This window comes from Acinonyx jubatus, chromosome B1, assembly GCF_027475565.1.
Source record: "Acinonyx jubatus isolate Ajub_Pintada_27869175 chromosome B1, VMU_Ajub_asm_v1.0, whole genome shotgun sequence".
In the NCBI taxonomy this organism is placed as follows: Eukaryota; Metazoa; Chordata; class Mammalia; order Carnivora; family Felidae; genus Acinonyx; species Acinonyx jubatus.
In genome coordinates, this window is record NC_069382.1 from 23,043,134 (window position 1) to 23,063,419 (window position 20,286).

At 35.0% G+C, this 20,286-nt stretch overlaps 1 protein-coding gene across 2 annotated transcripts in view; it reads left to right on the forward strand.

Moving 5' to 3' along the window:
- SGCZ (sarcoglycan zeta) overlaps positions 1 to 20,286 on the forward strand; it is a 749,844-nt gene that overhangs the window by 40,881 nt on the left and 688,677 nt on the right. The window lies entirely within an intron of this gene.

Genomic DNA, 20,286 nt, shown 5'->3' on the forward strand with positions numbered 1-20,286 from the left:
CCTGTCATTTTCAGACACGAGTTAAAAGTTAAATTTTAATCAGTGTGGCAAACAAATAGTTTTTTAAAAGTAGATTTCACCAAAAATGTTGTGAATTTCCTTTAAAATTTGTACTGTTTCAGTTGAGTTTAACAGAAGTTAACATTTACTGACTTTGTGTATAGACCTGGCTCATTTTTATTCCCGTAACCACTTTCTTAACCCCATAACTGCTCCTTTAGTGCATGTTAATTGCCATCATGGGACAGATGAGGACTACAGCTCAGAGAAATTCAACCCTTAACCCAGGTATGTACAGCCTGGAAAAAAAAAAACAAAAAACCAAAAACAAAACGGCTGTCCACCTCAAGTCCTCTTGGAGTGAAGTAGAATAAAAACAAATAAGGGGAAGCCACCCTAGTATTTGAATATGGATCTGACTATAGCTTCTGCTACTGCTTTCCCCTAGGATCACTTTGATGAATGGCAGGAGAAAAGAGTTATACTTACTTTAAAACCCAAAACTTACATAGAATGCATTTAAAAGCTGAGCTACCTTTGTGGTTCTACTAAAACATCCATTGTTTTCCCCAAGGTTCTATTTCATCTGTAAGAAAATTAACATAGCAGCTTTGAAAATGACTCAGGTGAATAGTTTCATATGTAATTTCTCAAATCTACAATGATCTCTTTCGATCACGGGCAGTGCTTTTAGGAAAAGATTCTGGGAAGAGAAGAAGAATCAGTATGTGTCAGAAGCTGCTTGCTGCAACCCAGTCTCCATTTCTGCTTCATCTCTAGTAAAAGAAGCATGAGCTCAACTAAAAGATGGTATTTGCCACCTTGGGTCTGGCTGTGGTCATGCGGCTAACTTGACACTCATGGGATGTAAGCAGAAGAGTATGACATTTGAGAGAATGTTATTTCCAAGGAACTGATTTAGATGGAAGAGCTGTACGTTTTTATTTGTTAATTTTTTCGCTCTTGTCCTTTCCTACTTACTCAATTTGCCCACAATGTGGAGTTTATGGCTGGTCTTTTTATTAATTTCTTAGGGAAAAGGTGACCTTGAGTATTAAACCAAATGCTAAGGAAAATGGAGTGTAAGGACAGCAGTGCTGAATCCCTAATTTCTTGAAATTTCCATGTTAGTGTTGTACTGTTTATTATGGATCTTTCTTTCATGAGAGGTAGTTCTAGTTTTGCTACACAAGTAGCAAATAGATTCCTATCAGAGAAAGGAAAATAAGAGACCTCTTCAAAAGCAACTTCTTACGCCTTGTCTGTTTCTTTTAATTTTTTTTTTTAAAGTTTGTTTATTTGTTTTGAGAGAAAGAGGGAGGAAGGGACAGAGAGAAAGTGAGAGAGAATCCCAAGCAGGTTCCACACTGACAGCACAGAACCCTATGCAGGGCTCAGTCTCATGATCTGAGCCGAAATCAAGAGTCATCTGCTTATTGGACTGAGCCACCCATGTGATCCTGCCTTGTGTTTTTCTTAAGCCAATCCTGATTTGTGGGGTGTATTTTAACAAAATCTAATATTTTGCTGAAGAGTATGTAACTCAAAAAATCAGAAGTCTGGAACTATCATTAAACTGTCATATTGTCAACATTAAGCCCCAAATAACTATTTTAAATTACCTTGATACAAGTAAATTTGATTTACATTCTTACATTCATCAAACGATGTGTGATCCCCAAGCATATCAAAGTATTGCTATAGGACATAGCATGCAGGAAGTACTTAATAAATATCTGTTAAACTATAAGTACATTGTTTTGTTTGCATTTTGTTTTAAATACTTTTTATTCTATGTAGCAAAATAAGTTGACATACTTCTAAATATCTTTATAAAATCAATGCCTTAATTGCTGAATTTTCTTCTTCCATTATTGGCAGAGTCATTCCCTAAAAAAAAATGTTTTTAAAAATATTCAGTGATGGGGCACCTGGGTGGCTCAGTCAGTTGAGCATCCTACTCTTTATTTCGGCTCAGGTCATGATCCCTGTGTCAGGCTTTGCATTTAGCATGGAGCCTGCTTAATATTCTCTCTTTCTGTCTGCCTCTCTCTGTCTCTCTCTGTCTCTCTCTCTTTCTCTCTCTGTCTCTCTCTCTCTCAAAATAAAATTTGAAAAAATAAAAAAATATTCAGTGATAATTTTGTGTAATGGTACCTTTGAGAGCAAAAGATGGAGTAATTGTTTTGATTTCTCAGAAGCCACTATTCTGCTATGATAGTTGTCTCCTACATAACACAAGATTTAAAGTATGTGGATAGATGTTAGTTATGTGTAGGAAAAAGTGCTTTTTTTTTTTTTTTAGTAATTATGTAATGCATTTAAAAGCATTTTTACTTCCCTTCAGGTGATTTTAATAATAAAATTATTTGAAAATTAACATCATTTTTTACTTTATACTGGAAAGGATTTTCTGACAGATATTTATACACATTTTCTTATAATAAAGTTGCATAATCTAATAAATATGAGATAATAGAATCATAGGGTAGATTTTATCTTATACTCTTCTTTTCCACTTAAAATATTTAAGTACTTTTTAATGTTGTCACATAGACTTTATAATGGTTTTTGTAGTAGGGAGTATTTTACCACCTATATGGTACTCATGTTAATACAACATAAGATGCTAAACCATTTCCAACGTGTTAAAATTATTTCTAAACTCTTGCCCTTTTGTTTCAGATATAACATTGTTAATAAGCATCTTCATACATTGATTATTTGTTTTACTTCTGTAAATTATATTTCAGGTAATGGGAACACTGTCAAATTAGTGTACCTCCAGGTGAAAACATGTATAAAATCAAAGCGTATGGGAAGCACATTTTATAACTAGTTTTAGAACAGAAGGACATGAAAGAATAAGAGAAGTGATAATTTAGGGGCGAGGATTATTGCTTTACAATCCATAAAGAGGTGTGTAAGAAAAGGATTTGTATCATTTCTTCATTGTTTCATTTCTTAAATGAACTTAATGGGTAGTTTTAAAATGATTTTTGTTACATAATAAAGGAAGTTTTCTAAAAGTAAAATGACTAAACAACCATGTTATGGGGCATCTTGAAAGCAGAGATAACATTTATTTGTTGTTTAAAAGGTACTGGACACTGAGCTTAAAAATTTAGGTACAGAATTTCATTAACACTCCACAGATACACTGCAGAATGAGTTTTTTTAACCAGTCTCCAATTATCGCATGGCCTGTATGGTCTCTACTTTCTAATAAAAAATTTTGACCAATGTCCTTGGAACAACAAATATTCATGGCTTCTTTTATTTTTCTTACCCCTGTCCAGTTGAATTGTGTGTTTACTAAGGGTTTCTATTATTCACAAAATGATTTACCCATTCATATGCCATTTCTATTAAATCATAAGACAATACAATATTTGTACATATGCATGGAGAAGATTTTTATGAACATTAAGTTGAATGCTTTGGAATTATTCTCTAAAGACAAATATCTAAACAAACTGTGAGACAACTATAAAATATTGGGAAAGAAAAGCTAAGAGTATTCAAGTGGTTGGTTCTCTCAGAAGGCATTAGCTCTCAGATGAAGTTGGTAAAAGAAATTATTCTTCTTAGAAGAAAATTAAACCAAAAGTTATAAGTGGTGATGTAGTTTATGTAAGAAGTACTACCTGGCCTTGCAATCAGTTTTCCCCTGTTAAAAGTATATTCTTAGTTATTCATCAAAATAATTTTGGTGTGAATAAATGTAAATGTATATGTGTTAAGTCAAGAAAATGTTTAAGGAATAGATATATCATTTTCATGTTTCCCATTCTAAACAGCCTTTCAATCATGAATTCTGATTTTGGGGGCTTCTGTTTACCTTTATTCTGTGATGAATCTCCTATTTGTCATCTCTGTCAAGTTCTTCTTTCTTGGTATATTTCCTCATTTTTATAAACCAAATTCTTCAGTAGATTCTTGACCAGAAATATCTGAATGAGTGTTTTTCTGAAAATGATAATATCTTGCCCCTTATTTTGGCTGATAGTTGATCTGGTTACAGAATTCTTAATACATAACTAAATATAAATAAATACACTTAGAATTTTTAAGACATTAGTATTATCCAGTTTCCATTGTTGTTCAGAAAAATGATTCCATTTCATTAGCAGATCTTTTGGATGGGATCAGTTTTTTTTATACTATACTTGTATGATGTTCTTATCCTCATCATGCTAAATACTCACAATGTGAATTTCTGCTACTCTATTTTCATCACATGTGATGGGAAGTTTTGGAACCTTTCAATCTGGATCTCATATCTTTCAGTACTGGGGAACTTAATGAAATGTTTTAATAATGACATTATTCTCTATACTTTCTTTTACTTTTCCTCTTTAGTTTCTAAATTTCTCTTTATGGAACTACTTTTATCTGAAATCTGTATCTCCTGGACTAGTTCCTTTAATTTTGTATATTTTTGTGCTTTTTCATGTTTCATATTGCAAATTCTGGGAAATTTTCTCAATTTTTTTTCAATTCTATTGAGTTTTCAGTTTGGTAATATATTTTTAACTTCCAATAGCTCCTTTTGTTTTTCCTTCCTTTCTGCAATTCTGTCTCTTTTCTTCTTTCTCTCTGTCTCAGTATTTATGACAGAATTTTTTTTATGTTTAGTTTTTCCTGCATGTACTTTTGTTCTTTGTTGCCTCTGGAGTTTTTTTCTTCATGTTTTTTTTTTTTTTTTTTTTTTTTGGTTCTACTTGATATTTCCATATCAGCTTCCCTTTGGTATTAAATAATTTTATGTTGCTGTTATCTAGTTATGATTGAATAGAAGACTCAAAAATGATACAAACCTAAAAAAATTGGGGGGGGGCTCTGTGTGGCTCAGTAGATAAAACATGTGACTCTTGATCTCTGGGTATGAATTTGTGCCTCACATTGGGCATAGTGATTACTTAAAAAATAATATAAAACAAATTGCATGAGTTGGATATGTTGATTTTGAGCTTTTATCAATATAATCTTGGTGAGCTTTTTTATTAGGGAAATGTAGTCTCTCTTATTTTTGCATTCTTCTTTCCTGGAATGGTAGATTTTCCAAAGAAGAGTGTTCATGTCTTTTTTCTAAAGGATAACATATGGCCAGCACTGTTCTATACACAAAATAGGAGAGCCACACTGAAGATGTTAGGATTTTGCATTCCTTAAGTATATGTCCTTTATTTTTCATGTTTCAATAGGATATCTCAGGTCCTTCAGTCCAGAGACCCTCTATTTTACCTTCTCCGAAGAGAAATCTCCAAACTACTGCAAAGGTGAATTAGAGTTTAGCCAGTAGGTTGGAGGGGTGCAGGTGTTTAGTAATCTAAGTGCCTCTCCAGTAGCTTTCACCCATGTCAGTCATCCAGCATCCACTTTAAAACCAAGTTCCCAAGGTTCCTGGAGCTGCCAATTCCCAGATGTCTTGAGGTATCCTCCATTTAAATCGAGTTATTCCTCAGCTGTCCTCACTGCCAGTTAAGGAAGCAGCTTTCTCAGATATACTGTCTACCTGCTTTCAGGTATCCAAAGATTTAATGCTCTATCTCCTCCCCTGCTATCCCATGTTTGTGTTTGGTGTATTTTTGAAATAGTGTATTTGATGTAGTTTGTGTGGTTTTAAAAAAGAGAGCAAAAGTAGAAGTATCTGGTCAACCATCTTAATCCAGAAATTCCTGGATTACATTTTAATAAATTAGCATTGGTAACTGTGAAAATTGGATCATAAGGAGATAAGAATGGAAGCAGGATATTAGTTGCAGTGTTATTTTAGCAGTCAGTACTAGAGAGGATAATGCCTTGGACAAGGTGGTAGCAGTGAAGGTAGAGGAAAGTGAATAATTTCAAGCACATTTTGGAGGTATCATCCAGACTTCTTGGCAAATGTTGGGAGTGAGATAAAGAGATTCTGAGAGTTTTTAATTTTAATGAACTATGTGAGTATTATTTTTCTAAATGGTGGAGAACATAGAACATGGTGAGGGTACAGGTCAAAAGTTCTGTTTTGGATATAATTTCTATTATGATGTTTGTTGGAGATTCAGTAGTGATGCAAAAATGAATATTACAGTCAAGAGTTCAAGACCAAGAGGTCAGAACTGGAAATACACATTTGATTGTTAATGAATATGACAAAGGTTTTATTGAAAGCTGTGAAGCTTCTTGAAATCACCAAGGAACGTATAAAAGATCTAGGAGCAACATCTTAGACCTCCGAACCTTATAGGTAAGGAAGGAGATGAAAAGCAAGCAAAGGGAATGAAAACATGATCAGTGAGAGGAGAAAACAACAACAACAACAAAAAACAAACCAAACCAAAACGGGAAGCCAAAGGTGTAAGTGCTTGAAGGAGGGGATGTCAATTCTGTTGAAAGATGCTGACAAGCTAAGTAAAGTGAAGCCACTAAGTGATTACTAGATTTTGCGGCTTGGAAGTTATTGTCACCCTTGATCAGCTTAACAGGATAGAAGCTTACTGGAAAGGGTTGAGTATGGAATTGGTGATTATAAGAAGAGACAATGCAGACATGTCTTTTTTATAAAAGGGAACTGGAAAAAGAGTTGACAGCAAGAGCAACATGTGAAATCAAATGGTGGATTTTTTTGAAGATGTTGATTAGTATGTGTATAGAGATACAAAAATCAACTGATAATATTTAAGAAAATATATCCATATATATCAAAAATGTAACATTAAATACTAGGTGAAATATGATGGTTATATTTTTCTCTGCATAGTTGGCTTTTTTATGACAATAGATGAAGAGGTAGAATCTATGAACTCCTGGATTAATATAAAGTTTCCTTTCTATTATTGGCAACGTGTTTTATTACATTCCTGAGCACCTGCTCGACTGCCTTATTATTTTTTTTCAAATGGATTACATCATTATTTGCATCCTATCATTTCACTTCTATTTAGCAAAATAATGAGCTTGAAGCTGCGTTTTGCATTTTAACAGTGTGGCTAGAATTGATTTTGGTAACCCTTCTACATCATTGTAATGCATAGCAGATCACGGGTTTATTATTGCCTAATTTTTAAAATAGAAAGTCCTGAAGACATCTAATTTGCTCGTGGTTCAGGACTGTTCATTGGAACCTATTGCTTTTGCTTCACTGGGGATTATTGAAGGTTGGATCGAAACTACAAAGTAGTATGCACATAATAGTCTTCCAGCTTGCTGTGAGCTGCAAAGGTTGCTGCTTACATGCAGGATTATTTAAACGTAGAATATTCTCCTTGAGCCATAAGATTGGTTATATTGTAAAGTCAAAGCATGGGATGGGATTGCAGGGTGGGTGATGGTTTGGCAAACCGCACAAATGTTAGGTAAAAATGGTTTCCAACAGGGGCACCTGGTTGGCTCAGTCGGTTGAGCGTCCGACTTCGGCTCAAGTCACGATCTCACGGCTGGTGGGTTTGAGTCCCGTGTCGGGCTCTGTTCTGACAGCTAGAGCCTGGATCCTGCTTCATATTCTGTGTCTCCTTCTCTCTCTGCCTGTCCTGTACTTGTGCTCTGCACCCCCCCCCCCAAATAAGTAAGTGATAAATTTTTTTAAAATGGTTTCAAACCGTTAACTACAGGGAGATAGGAATTTCAGGTTGTCAAAAGTAGGGTGACATCTTACCTATGGACCAATTTTGTTACAGAAAATGGCTCATAGCTGGTCATCTGCCTCCCAGAGCAATTCCAGGGCAGTGCTTACATCATTGTGAGGTGAGTGGGGTGTCCCCGTGCAGGCATTACACACCTGACACGTGTGATGGTCATTGTGTGAAGTGTTTGATCACAGATTCCTTAACTCAGAAGAGAAGTAGTCTCTGACAAACTCAAAGAAATAAGAATTTAAAGAACATGGTGTTAGAATTAAAAGATTTGACAAGAATAGAGATTTGTTCCAATTAAAGAATTGACATGTGTGCTTTATTATTTTTTAAGTTTATTTTTATTTTGAGAGAGAGAGAGAGAGAGCAGGAGAGGGGCAGAGAGAGACAGATACAGAATCCCAGGCAGGCTGCGTGCTGTCAGCAGAGAGCTCCACGTAGGGATCGTGGATCACCAACCAGGACCTGAGCCCAAATCGAGCTGATGTTTAACGGATTGAGCTACCCATGCGCCCCCTATATGCCCTTTATAGAAAGTGCAGAGTATTAGAAAGAAACACATATCCATGATCCTACCACTCAGAAAATGGTTTTTGTTATAGCAATAATGAGGATCATACTGTATTTGACACTATATACTTCTTTTCAGCTACAATAAAGTCATTTTCCAGTATTACTATACTTACTACTTTATCAAATGGAATATATTTTGATTTTAGCCATTTTCATATTAGTGGACATTGTGTTTTCTCGCTTTGAATTCTAAATAACTCTGTAAATACTCTTTGAAGACAAGGATATTTCCCCTAGAAATTAGAATACTGGATCAATACTGTGAACATTTTTAATATTTCTGAAACATATTGCTGAATTATATACCAACAGTGATATACACTGTACATTTTTGTCAGTCTGATGTGGAATGCTATTTCATCCAAACTTCACTAGCAGTCAGGAATATTGCTTCTATTATTGTTAATTATATAGTGAAGAATGGTTTATTTGTATTTATGAATTTGCATGTGTTTGATGGGAAGTAGGTTGAATACTTTTTAGTACAATTACTTATTGCTCTTGGGTATATATACCATATGAAAGCCTTAAGGACAGAGTCTGTGAAATCACATTGAAAGGATTGGCCTTCAGAAAGTATATATTACATATTGCCTATTTTTAATGGACAAACATTTGCATTCAAGGCTCAGAAAATTGCTTTGATTATCTAAGTAAATTAGTACTCTTCTTTTCCAAGGTTTTTCATTATGGGTGCAGAATAAGTATTTATTCGATTCCCTTTTATTATAGTTTACATGTAATTTACATTGATTTACATTTACTTGATGTACGTGTATTGAATATGAAGCATTTGATAAAATGTGAGATAAATCAGAAATGTTGTTTTTCTTCATGGGATGTACATTTTATTGAGGAAGAGAAACATTAATGGTGTCTGTATATGTAGAAATGTACTTTACCTGTGATAAGTTGTAAGAAGAGGTTTATGAGCAGAACCGTTTAAGAGGTTTACTCTAGAAATAATTGGGTGAGGGGTACCTGGGTGGCTCGGTTGGTTAAGTGGCCAGTTTCAGCTCAGGTCGTGATCTCCCTGTTTGTGAGTTCGAGCCCCACATCAGGCTCTGTGCTGACAGCTCAGAACCTGGAGCCTGCTTGCAATTCTGTGTCTCCCTTTCTCTGCTCCTCCTCCACTTGTGCTCTGTCTCTCTCTCAAAAATAAATAAACATTAAAAAAAATAATTGGATGAACTAACCTAGTGAGGGAGATAAAAGGAGAGATGTGTAAGATGAGAGCTGGAGACAGAAGTTAACTGGTGAAGAGAGAGGATATGAGTGTTTCAGGAAGTACAGGCTGCACTGCATTGATCCTGTGTCAGAGAGGAGCATGGGACACCCAGGGAACAGAGAGACGAGCAGAGGAACAGGGAGGAGAAAGAACAAAGAAGCTAGATTAGGAAGGGTCTTGTAAGTTACAGGTGATAGAATTTTGAAATAGACACATTTGGAATTCATATAAAAATAATACAATTGATCTTCGTCATTCATGAATCCTGTGTTTGTGAATTAGCCTACTCGCTAAAACGTGTGACTTCAGAATCAATAAATGCTTGGTGCACTTTCCCTGTCCTTTGCAGACAAGTGCACATGCAGAGCAGGGAAATTGCTGAACTGCCCACAGACACATTTCCAGCTGAGGTTGAACCATGTGATCCTGTATCTTGTCATTTCAGCTCTCATATTCTCAAGTGTAGTTTTCATGATTTATTAAGTGCCACATTATTTGAATTTTTTGGGCTTTTTTTGGGTTGATTTCTCAGTTTCCAATGACCCCCAAGTGTAGTACTAAGTACTGCCTGTATTTTAAAGCACAGAGGTTGCAATGTGTCTTTCAGAGAACATGTTTGTTAGATAAGCTTTGTTCAGGCATGAGTTATAGTATTGTTAGCTATAAGTTCAGTGTTGATCAACCATAGATATTAAATAAGGTATCCTTAAACAGAAAGACACGTAAAACAAAATTAAGTATTGGGGTGTCTGGGTAGCCCAGTCCGTTAAGCATCTGGCTCTTGGTTTCAGCTCAGGTCATGATCTCAAGGTTCATGAGTTTGAGCCCCGTGTCAGGCTTTGTGCTGACAGTGTGGGGTCTGCTTGGGATTCTCTCTCTGCCCTTCCCTGGCTCACACTCAAGCTCTCTTTCGGTCAAAATAAACAAACATTAAAAAAAAAAGCCAACAAAGTTAAGTGTTAATTGCTTGGTGAAAATGTGATGGGAGGATCACAAGAACCTAACTCTTTATTTCTTCCTTGGAGCAGTGATTCAGTATTTACTAATTCAGGATTTATGGCACCTTTATAGAATATAACTATTGCTTTTAATGGAATATTACTCAGCCATCAAAAAGAACGAAATCTTGCCATTTGCAACAATATGGACGGAGCTAGAGAGTATAATGCTTAGTGAAATAAATCAGAGAAAGACAAATACCATATAATTTCACTTGTGGAATTTGAAAACCAAAAAAAATGAGCAAAGGAAAAAAAAATATAGAGAGGCAAACCAAGATACAGACTCTAAACTATAGAGCAGAAACTGATGGTTACCAGAGAGGAGATGGATGGGTGGGGGGACGGGTGAAATGGGAGATGGGTTATTAAGGAAGGCACTTGTGATGGGCACTTGGTGTGGGATGGATGTGTTGAATCACTATATTGTAAACCTGAAATATTACACTGTATGCTAACTGGAATTTAAATAAAAACTTAAAAGTAGAGGCTATATTTATTAAAAATAATAAAAATAGTTAACATTTATTGTCCTGATACATGTATTAATGCTTTAACCCTCCCACCAACATATCAGGTTGGTATCATTATTATTCCCCATGTGTTTTTTTTTTAATTATTTAATTTACTTTTGAGAGAGAGAGAGAGAGAGTGCAAATGAGGGAGGGGCTGAGAAAGAGGGAGACACAATCTGAAGCAGGCTCTAGGCTCTGAGCTGTCAGCGCAGAGCCCAATGTGGGTCTCAAACTCCCGAACTGGGAGATCGTGACCTGAGCCCAAGTAACATGCTTAACTGACTGAACTACCCAGGCACCCCTATTTCCCATGTTTTGAATGAAGAAACTTAGGAATTAAGATGTTAGGACAGACACTGTCCGAGATCAACAACAGTAACGGCAGCAGAAGCAGGAATTGCAACAACAAAATTCCACGCTTAACAAAGTACCTTCTCTCTCTCTTTTTTTAATGTCTTGATTTGTACGCACTGCTGTGAGGTTGAATAAGGGACATCTTCTTCCACCCAGTTGAGTAGAGCGGCAACCAAAGCCCAGGGAGTGTAATTGCCCAAGTCCTACTGCCAGCATATCCCCTGCAGTGCTGCTTTCATTCAGTCACCCCCTCCTGGAGCAGAGATAGGACTTGCATAGAACACAGCCCCATGTTACTGCCCTGTGTGTTTTACCCTGCGGGCCAGAGAGGGACCTGAACAGGGGGAATGCTTTCTCTGTCCCCAGGGAGAAGAAAAAGCATGAGGAAGTTTTGACTAAAATATCCAATATGTAGGCAAGAGCTATTAAGAAAGCGCTTTCTGTCACTGAAAATGATTTCCCTTTTGGTAAACCTGATGCCTTTGTATCCAGAATCTATCAATGTTTCTTGAATAAAAAGTGAAGAGCTTGACTGCAACAACAACTTGTTGTGTAAAAGTAGGTTCGTCTGACATACCGAATATCTTTTTAATGGTTATTAAGAATTTCCCGAATAGGCCTCGGCTGTAGTTATCTTTAATGTTGAGATAGTTGGCTACATTTTCCCATTATATGGAATATATTCTTATTTAAAAGGACCTTAAATTAAAACTGAAGTACTACTCTTTCTGTACAAGGCTGATTCTAATGAAATAATTATCTTGCAGATTATAAAATTAGCATTTTTGAGTTGATGCAAAAATGATAGTAAATAATCCCAGGATACAAATTCAGCTGTTTTCTAAATACAATCTCTTATTTTCTCAATTTAATATCTACTGAGAGCTTCTTTTCTGTGAAGTGACAAAATGACGATCTTAGTTTATTTATGGTTCATCATGTTCTCCAGGATCGTGTATAAATTCTGGACGTTTATAAAGCTCCAAGTTATTATATTTTTAGGATGCACCTGAATCTCCGTGTCCTATACTCATGCTGATATCCCCCAGAAGTTCTTGGTTTCTTCAGGTTTGTTATATTACCCTTGCATATGACAGACTTGTGAGCCGTAGCTTTCTTTCAACTCTTGGGCACAGGATGATCTTTCTGCAGTTTCCGTGTCACATTGCTCCAAGAAAAATTATGTGGACTGTCACAATCTATTTACATATATATCCATGCATTCTATTTACATGCCGTTCTCAGTCACAGAAATTCATGCTACTGCTCCCCAGTCACACGGGGCTAGAGGGAACTTGGTCAGGAAGGTTGGAATATGTAGTAGATACACCATCCAGACATACTCCCTAGGGAACTTCCAATCTCCCATCTGCTCTAATTCCCCAAATCTACCAGAGATTCAGGCATTTCTGTTTTCTACCCCCATCCCTTTCTCCCTTCACCTCCCCCTCCATCCATGGTGTGAGGGAGATTCCTTTGTTTGTTAGTTTTATTAAAATCCTTTTGAATCTATGCATTTCTTACACCCCTTTGAACTCTCACTCTCCTGAAACATGGAATCGTTAGTTCCTTTTCTGGATTGGAATGTCTTGTTCTAATTTAAGATGTGTTAATATTTCCTGAGTTCCTTTAGATAAATGTAATTCCAAAAACACCGTGCTAAAATTCCACAGCATATTCTCTGTGTATGCTTGCTTACTTATTTATTTATGTATTTATTGTGCCACAGTTCTTTCCTGAGGCAGAGAATGGTCTAAGAAAGCTTAAGATAGATAGCATGATGGTTTGTATGGAAACAGAAAATAGCACCCGAATCATTGGTTAATATTTGAAAACTGCTGGGCCTCATAGTATCATTTTCACGTAGATTGCATCATGGAACATAAAATTAAACCTGATGAAATATGTTCATTTTCTGAAGTTACATGAAAATTTACATACAAAATGATTATGTCACTTTCCAAGAAAGTTATTGTTAATCAACTAGAATGCTGTACATGTGTACAGTTGTTTTGGTCGAACAGTTCTTTTTTTTTTTTTTAATCTTTATTAATTTTAGAGAGAGAGAAGGAGAGACAGACAGTGCAAGCGGGGGAGGAACAGGAGAGAGGAAGACACAGAATCCGAAGCAGGCTCCAGGCTCTGAGCTGTCAGCACAGAGCCTGATACGGGTCTGGAACTCATGAACAAGGAATTCATGACCTGAGCCGAAGTCAGATGCTCAACTGGCTGAACCACCCAGGCGGCCAGTGGTCATACAGTTCTGTTTTGAATGATATATTTTCAAATCTGAAACATCTTTTATGGATATTTCTTTACTCAAATATTTTTGGACTTCTTTCACAAAATGTACTAATTATTTAGAGGAAAATTTAAGATAAATACGTCTGCCAATATAACCGTGGTTTGAAAATGCCCCTTTGTATTCAAAATGTTTAACATATTACAAACAATTCTAACTAAAGAGCATTGTCTGATAAAAACTATCAAAGGTAAAGTTGAAAGAAACATTTAACTGATATTTCTATGGACCCAGGGTTAGGTACTATTAAATAAAGAAGATTTGAGAACTTAAAGTAGCAATCCCATTTATTTTTTATACTACTAAATTATCTGATAATTTCAGAAATTAGAAAAATAAACTCTTAGAAGTATAGAAGTGTATCTATAAACAGAAATTTCATTTCCACATGAAGTATCTGCAAATTATGTCACTTTTTTTGGAGATGATTTTTTAAAATGGGAACTGGATTCTGGGAATAGAAAAAGGACATAAAACAAGTAACACAGCAGGAATAGAAATTTTTGCAATCAGCCTTGGGAGAAAGGAAGACACTCCAAGAAAGTCAAAATGAATACAAGTACCACAGTCTCATGCCTTTTTGGGAAGTGAACTGAAATGTACCAAAAAAGTAGCAACTCAGAATCTCTGCAAATCTGTTCATTTGGGATGGGATAAGTAAGTGGATGTCTAAAGAAATATCAAATAGGTTTGTGAATAAATAGATTAAATAAAAACCTCACAAATGAGGATACCACAAACATAGTGAAGAAACCTGTATTAGCCTCTTTTTTCTTCAAGTTTTTATTTAAATTCCAGTTAGTTGGAGCACCTGGGTTGCTCAGCTGGTTAAGTGTGAGACTCTTTATTTTGTCTCTAGTCATGGTCTCATGTTTCATGAGTTTGAGCCCCCCATCGGGTCCATGCTGATAGTATGGAGACTGCTTGGGATTCTTTCTCTCCCTCTCTCTTGGCCCTCCCTTGCTTGCTCTCTGTCTCTCTCAAAATGAATAAATAAACTTAAAAAATTTTAAAAATAAATAAATTCCTGTTAACATACAGTGTAATATTAGTATCACATGTAGAATTTACATACATCACTTACATACATCACATTCATCACTTACATACAACAGCCAGTGCTTATCACAAGTGCCCTCCTTAATACCTGTCATACATTTAACCCATCCCTATAAAACCATCCACTCCAACAACCCTCAGTTTGCTGTCTGTAGTTAAGAGTCTCTTTTATGGTTCACCTCCCTCTCTTTGCTTTTTCTTCTCTTCCCTATGTTCATCTGTTTTATTGCTTAAATTCCACATGAGTGAAATCATATGGTATTTGTCTTTCTCTGACTGACTTATTTCACTTAGCATAATACCTTGCATAATACACTCTAGCTCCACCTACATCATTGCAAATACACACACACACACACACACACACACACACACACACACACATATACATACATACCACATCTCCTTTATCCGTTCATCAGTCGTTGGACATTTGGGCTCTTTCCATAATTTGGCTATTGTTGTATTATAAGTGCTCTTATAGACATTGGGGTGCATGTGCCCCTTTGAGTCAGTATTTCTGTATCCTTTGGGTAAATACCTAGTAGTGCAATTGATGGTTCACAGGGTAGTTCTATTTTTAACGTTTTGAGGAACCTCATACTGTTTTCCAGAGTGGCTGCATGAGTTTGCATTCCCACCAACAGTGGAAGAGATTTCCCTTTTTCTGCATCCTCACCAACACCTGTTGTTTCCTGTGTTGTTAATTTTAGCCATTCTGATAAGTGAGAGGTGATATTGCATTGTAGTTTTGTTCTTTATTTCCCTGATAATGAGTGGTGTTGAGTGCTTAGCCATCTGATGTCTTCTTTGGAAAAATGTCTATTTATGTGTTGGTCCAAATTATTAACTGGACTATTTGTTTTCTGGGTGTTGAGTTTGATAAGTTCTTGTAGATTTTGGATACTAACCTTTTATCAGATATGTCATTTGTAATGTCTTCTTCCATTCTGTCACTTGCCTTTTTCTATTTCTCATAGTTTCCTTTGCTGTGCAGAAGCTCTTTATCTTGATGAAGTCCCAATAGTTTATTTTTGCCTCAGGAGATGTATCTAGTAAGAAGTTGCTGATGTCAAAAAGGTTACTGCCTGTGTTCTCCTCTAGGATTTTGGTGGTTTCCTGTCTTACATTTAGTTTTTTGGCCTTTTTATTAAAGGTCCAGATGCTGGGGGTCAGGAGATAGGAACCTGCAGCAAAGCAGTATCTATTGATAAGTATCTTGTTGAAATATTATGGAAGTTTCAAGAGCAACCATTGACACCTGGGCATTTTCAAAAATGACTGATTTAACTTCCATACCACGTATTTTAAATTTTGTTATCTATTTTTTGAGAGAGAGAGAGGGTGTGTGTGCGTGTGTAATTAAAAAATACTTAAAACTAGAGATTTTAGACTTTGCTTGCAACCTGCGGCTCCCATCTGTGCTTTACATTTAAATTTCAAATTCTTTAGCTAGGCCTTCAAAACAAGCTCTCATACTCTCATAATTGAAAATAGAGAACTGTGTGGTATTATCTAATCAGCTGATCTTTGCACTGCATGATAACTTTGTGCTTTCTATGCATCCTTATATATATTTAATATTGACTATATTATTAAAATTAATTAAAAATATATATACTACCTAGCTTAGCTAAAAAGGTCATGGGAAAATACTAAATAGGAATCTATAACAATGCTAATCATTATATTCAAATATTTAATTCAAACTGTAATAAAGATACATGATGATAAAGTTAAGTATATTATTTTAAATAATATAATTGAATTTAGTAAGTTTGTGGAAATGAGAGATCAGATATCTTAAAAGAGATTGCTCATCATTAATTTTAGGAGTGAAAAAAAAAAGCATTCCACTGATACATAAATGTGTTGTGTTACCTTTATATGTTATAGCCACAACTCTTACCTCCCATCCATGTCCTGACTCTTCTTGTTTAAGCTATCGTCTGTCAAGGATGGAAAAACAGTAAATACACAATTCCAAACTATTTCTATTTTTAATGTTAAATTAAAATATAAAATAAATGAAAATAACTTTGTGAAATCACAGATGATTTCTAATCAATACAATTGTGTATACATTGTGCCCACATTTATATTTATATATGCTTTATCCTGCTAAGGAAACCTATATATATGTCTAAAGGTAACCTAAGGCACCTTAACACTTTCAGGAGTTTACTTGAGTAAAATACTGATTAGAGTTGGTAAGTTACCAAACTGGAAGAAGTTATGGACACTCCACCAACAGGAACTAGGGGAAGAGTTTTTAGAGAAGAGAACAGAAGCAAAGCAACGAAGTTATTTGGCTATACCCTGAACACTTGTCTTATTTGAGAAAACTCAGTTGGCTGATTGTAATGAGTCATTCTTAAGTGTCATTTTCTTGGATTCTAGCATATGAACTCTGACTTAGGCTTTGGTTTCTTTAGGCTGTCAAGGCATTAGGGCAACTTCAGTCTAATGGCTCAGTCTTATTTGATTTACTTTAACATATCCCATTATTTGTGTCAAACATAATCTAGCATTCCTAGTTCAGGAATGTTCAACATGATAATAAGTTTTCATATGTGAGAAGCATTGCAATGAACAGCCTGATGCCTGCATCTTAACTTTTTTCCAATACTTGTCCAAAAATGTTTTTTAGCTAAATTTCCAGTTGTAGAAATATTGTACCAATGAATGTATACTTGTGGACTTTACAAATATGTTACCAGAAAGCAGTCAAGTCAAAATAAAGCACTGGCATTATCATTTTATTCAATTGCTGCCAAAATTATGTGCAACAATTCCAATTTTCTGTTGTTGTAAGCTGGCAGTTTTTATTTTTGTAGCTGAGTATTGTTTCACATCTTTACCGACCATATATATTTCCTTTTGTAAATTACCTGCTTACGTCTTTGCCTATTTTTTAAAGTATTTCTATTTTTCTCATTTATATGTAATAGATATTTAAAAAATAACAGTATTAACCCATTTTATAATAAGTATTATATCCACTGCTTCTCAATTTGCCATTTATATCTCTGTTTCCTTTGTTCATGTGTTTTGTGGTGTGCGAGGCACTGGCATATATTTCTTTGCTCTGTATAAGTTTTTAATGTTCATTTAGATACATCTTTCCTTGCCTTTTTTCAATTTTTGATGTCCTGATAAAATCGTATTCCACATTTAAGATTTGTAAAAGTTATATTTCATGTTTCTATAATACTGGCATTTTGTTATTTCATATGTTGACATAATCCATCATAAAATTACTATTAAATATTATGAAAAATTTATAAATTTTTTTTCAAATGGAGAACTGTTTTTTTTTCCTGATTTAAAAACAGCCTTATAATTAATCCAAAAATAACTAAAGGCTTTACCTAGTATAATCACAATGCAACATTACATTCAAGGAAATGTGGAAGTAAATCCATTCTTCTCTTGATTTGAATGTTCCACTTGAAACCCTGAGTACCACTTCTTGAGCACCCCTCGTTGCTTTCTCCTCTCACTGTACATATTTCGTCCAACCTCCCAGCTGTGCCATCTTCGCATGCTTGGCACGAGTTAAATAGTGATTTGCTAAGAATTAGCTATTTGTATACATAATCTATGTTATTGCCTATAAAAACTGTATTGCCTTTGCAGTAATAGAATACATTTTAAAATAATGACATAAAACAAATAACCACATAATCCATTAATTTCCCCCTAATTATTAGACTAGATTAGTTCCTTTTTTATGGTATCATTGACACGCAATGTTCCTCATTGACTCAGCAAGTCTATACATGATGCTATGCTCACCACAAGTACAGCTATCATCTGTCACCACACAACGCTTTTACAGTACCATGAACTGTATCCCCTATGCTCTACCTTTCCTCTCCTTGACTGACTTGTTCCATTACCGGATGCCTATACTTCCCACAACCCTTAGTCCATCTTTCCCATTCCTCCACCTCCTCCTCTTTGGCCCTGTGAGTTCTCTATATTTATGGGTCTGTTTCTGCTTTTTGGTTGTTTGCATATTCATTTTTTTTAGATTCCACATATAACTGAAATCATACAGTATTTGTCTTTCTCTGTCTGATTCATTTCACTTGGCATAATACCTTCTAGGTACATCCATGTTTTTACAAATGCCAAGATTTCTTTTTTAATGACTGGGTAATATTCCAGTGTGTGTGTGTGTGTGTGTGTGTGTACACTTGGGCTGCTTCCATATCTTGGCTATTGTAAACAATGCTGCAATAAACATGTGGTACATAGGACTTATAGTATTTTAGATTACTAGAATGTAACTTCATAAAGCATATTCTTAATCTTGATTTTTTTTCTAGGCACAGGAAAAGTCTCCTACCTAATTCAATTAATATTCTGATAAAATGATATATACTTATTCAGGGATAAATGAATGGTAAAATAGGTTTTACCTAAAATCATAATTTATTCTATTAATGTTTTTGAGAAGAGAGGGTGCGTGTTTTTTTCTTGTTAAATTTATCATATATATTTAGACTGTGTTTGCAATATATTTATAATAATATATTTAAAAACTTTTAACAAAAAAATTTATGTTTTTATTTATTTTTGAGACAGAGAGAGACAGAGCATGAGCAGGGGAGGGGCAGAGAGAGAGGGAGACAGAATCTGAAGCAGGCTCCAGGCTCTGAGCTGTCAGCACAGAACCCGACACGGGGCTCGACCTCACAGAGCATGAGACCATGACCTGAGCTGAAGTCGGATGCTTAGCTTACTGAGCCACTCAGGTGCCCCTTTATTTAAAAACTTTTAAAGGGAGATGCCACTCTGAGTAAAACAATAAAAGTAATGTCTTAGAAGTGTTTATTATATATTTCCTTTTTATTAATTGGTTTTGTATACTTTTAAAAACTTCTATATCTTGATAATCCTTTAAATTACATTTGTGAAAGTTTTCTAGATTAAATCCCTCTGTCTTTCTAAAGAAATGATTTTAAGTCAGGTTTTTTTGCTTCTAAAGGAATATTAAATGCATTTTATTATTCTCACCTATCCAAAACTTTTGTTGGATTAAATCTCAAAATAGCTTTTCTAGTTACCTATTCAGGGACTGGCATGAGTTATATATGACTCCAGATCTGTTTCACTCAAATCTAAAACTACTTTTTAGGTGTGACAAAAATCCTGACAAAGATGACACATTTTTTTTTACATACTTGAGATCAAATTAATTCATTAAATGCATACATAGAGAATTTATAAGTGATCATTATTTTAGGATCCCCACCTGTAAAAACTGACTAATAAGAATGATCCTTCAAATACTCCCATTTATTACAACCTAAATTTAAAAATAAGCTCCAGTGTTTCCTTTATGATCTGTGTTCTGCATTTTTGTCACTATATAGCAAATGACTTCTGAATAAAATTTGAGAAACTGAATAAAATAGAAATTAAAAAAAGAAAAACCTCTAAGATTGCCAGTTACTTCCAAGTGACTGAGAAAGCAAAAAAGTCTAAACCTGGAACTGAAATTTAGTCATTTAACCCGAGAAAATGTATTAGCGTATATCATATAGCTTTTAGCCCCCAAAGGAAATTAGCAGGGACGTACTGTTGTCAGTATCAGAGGAAAATACTAACATAGCACTCTATTATAGACATA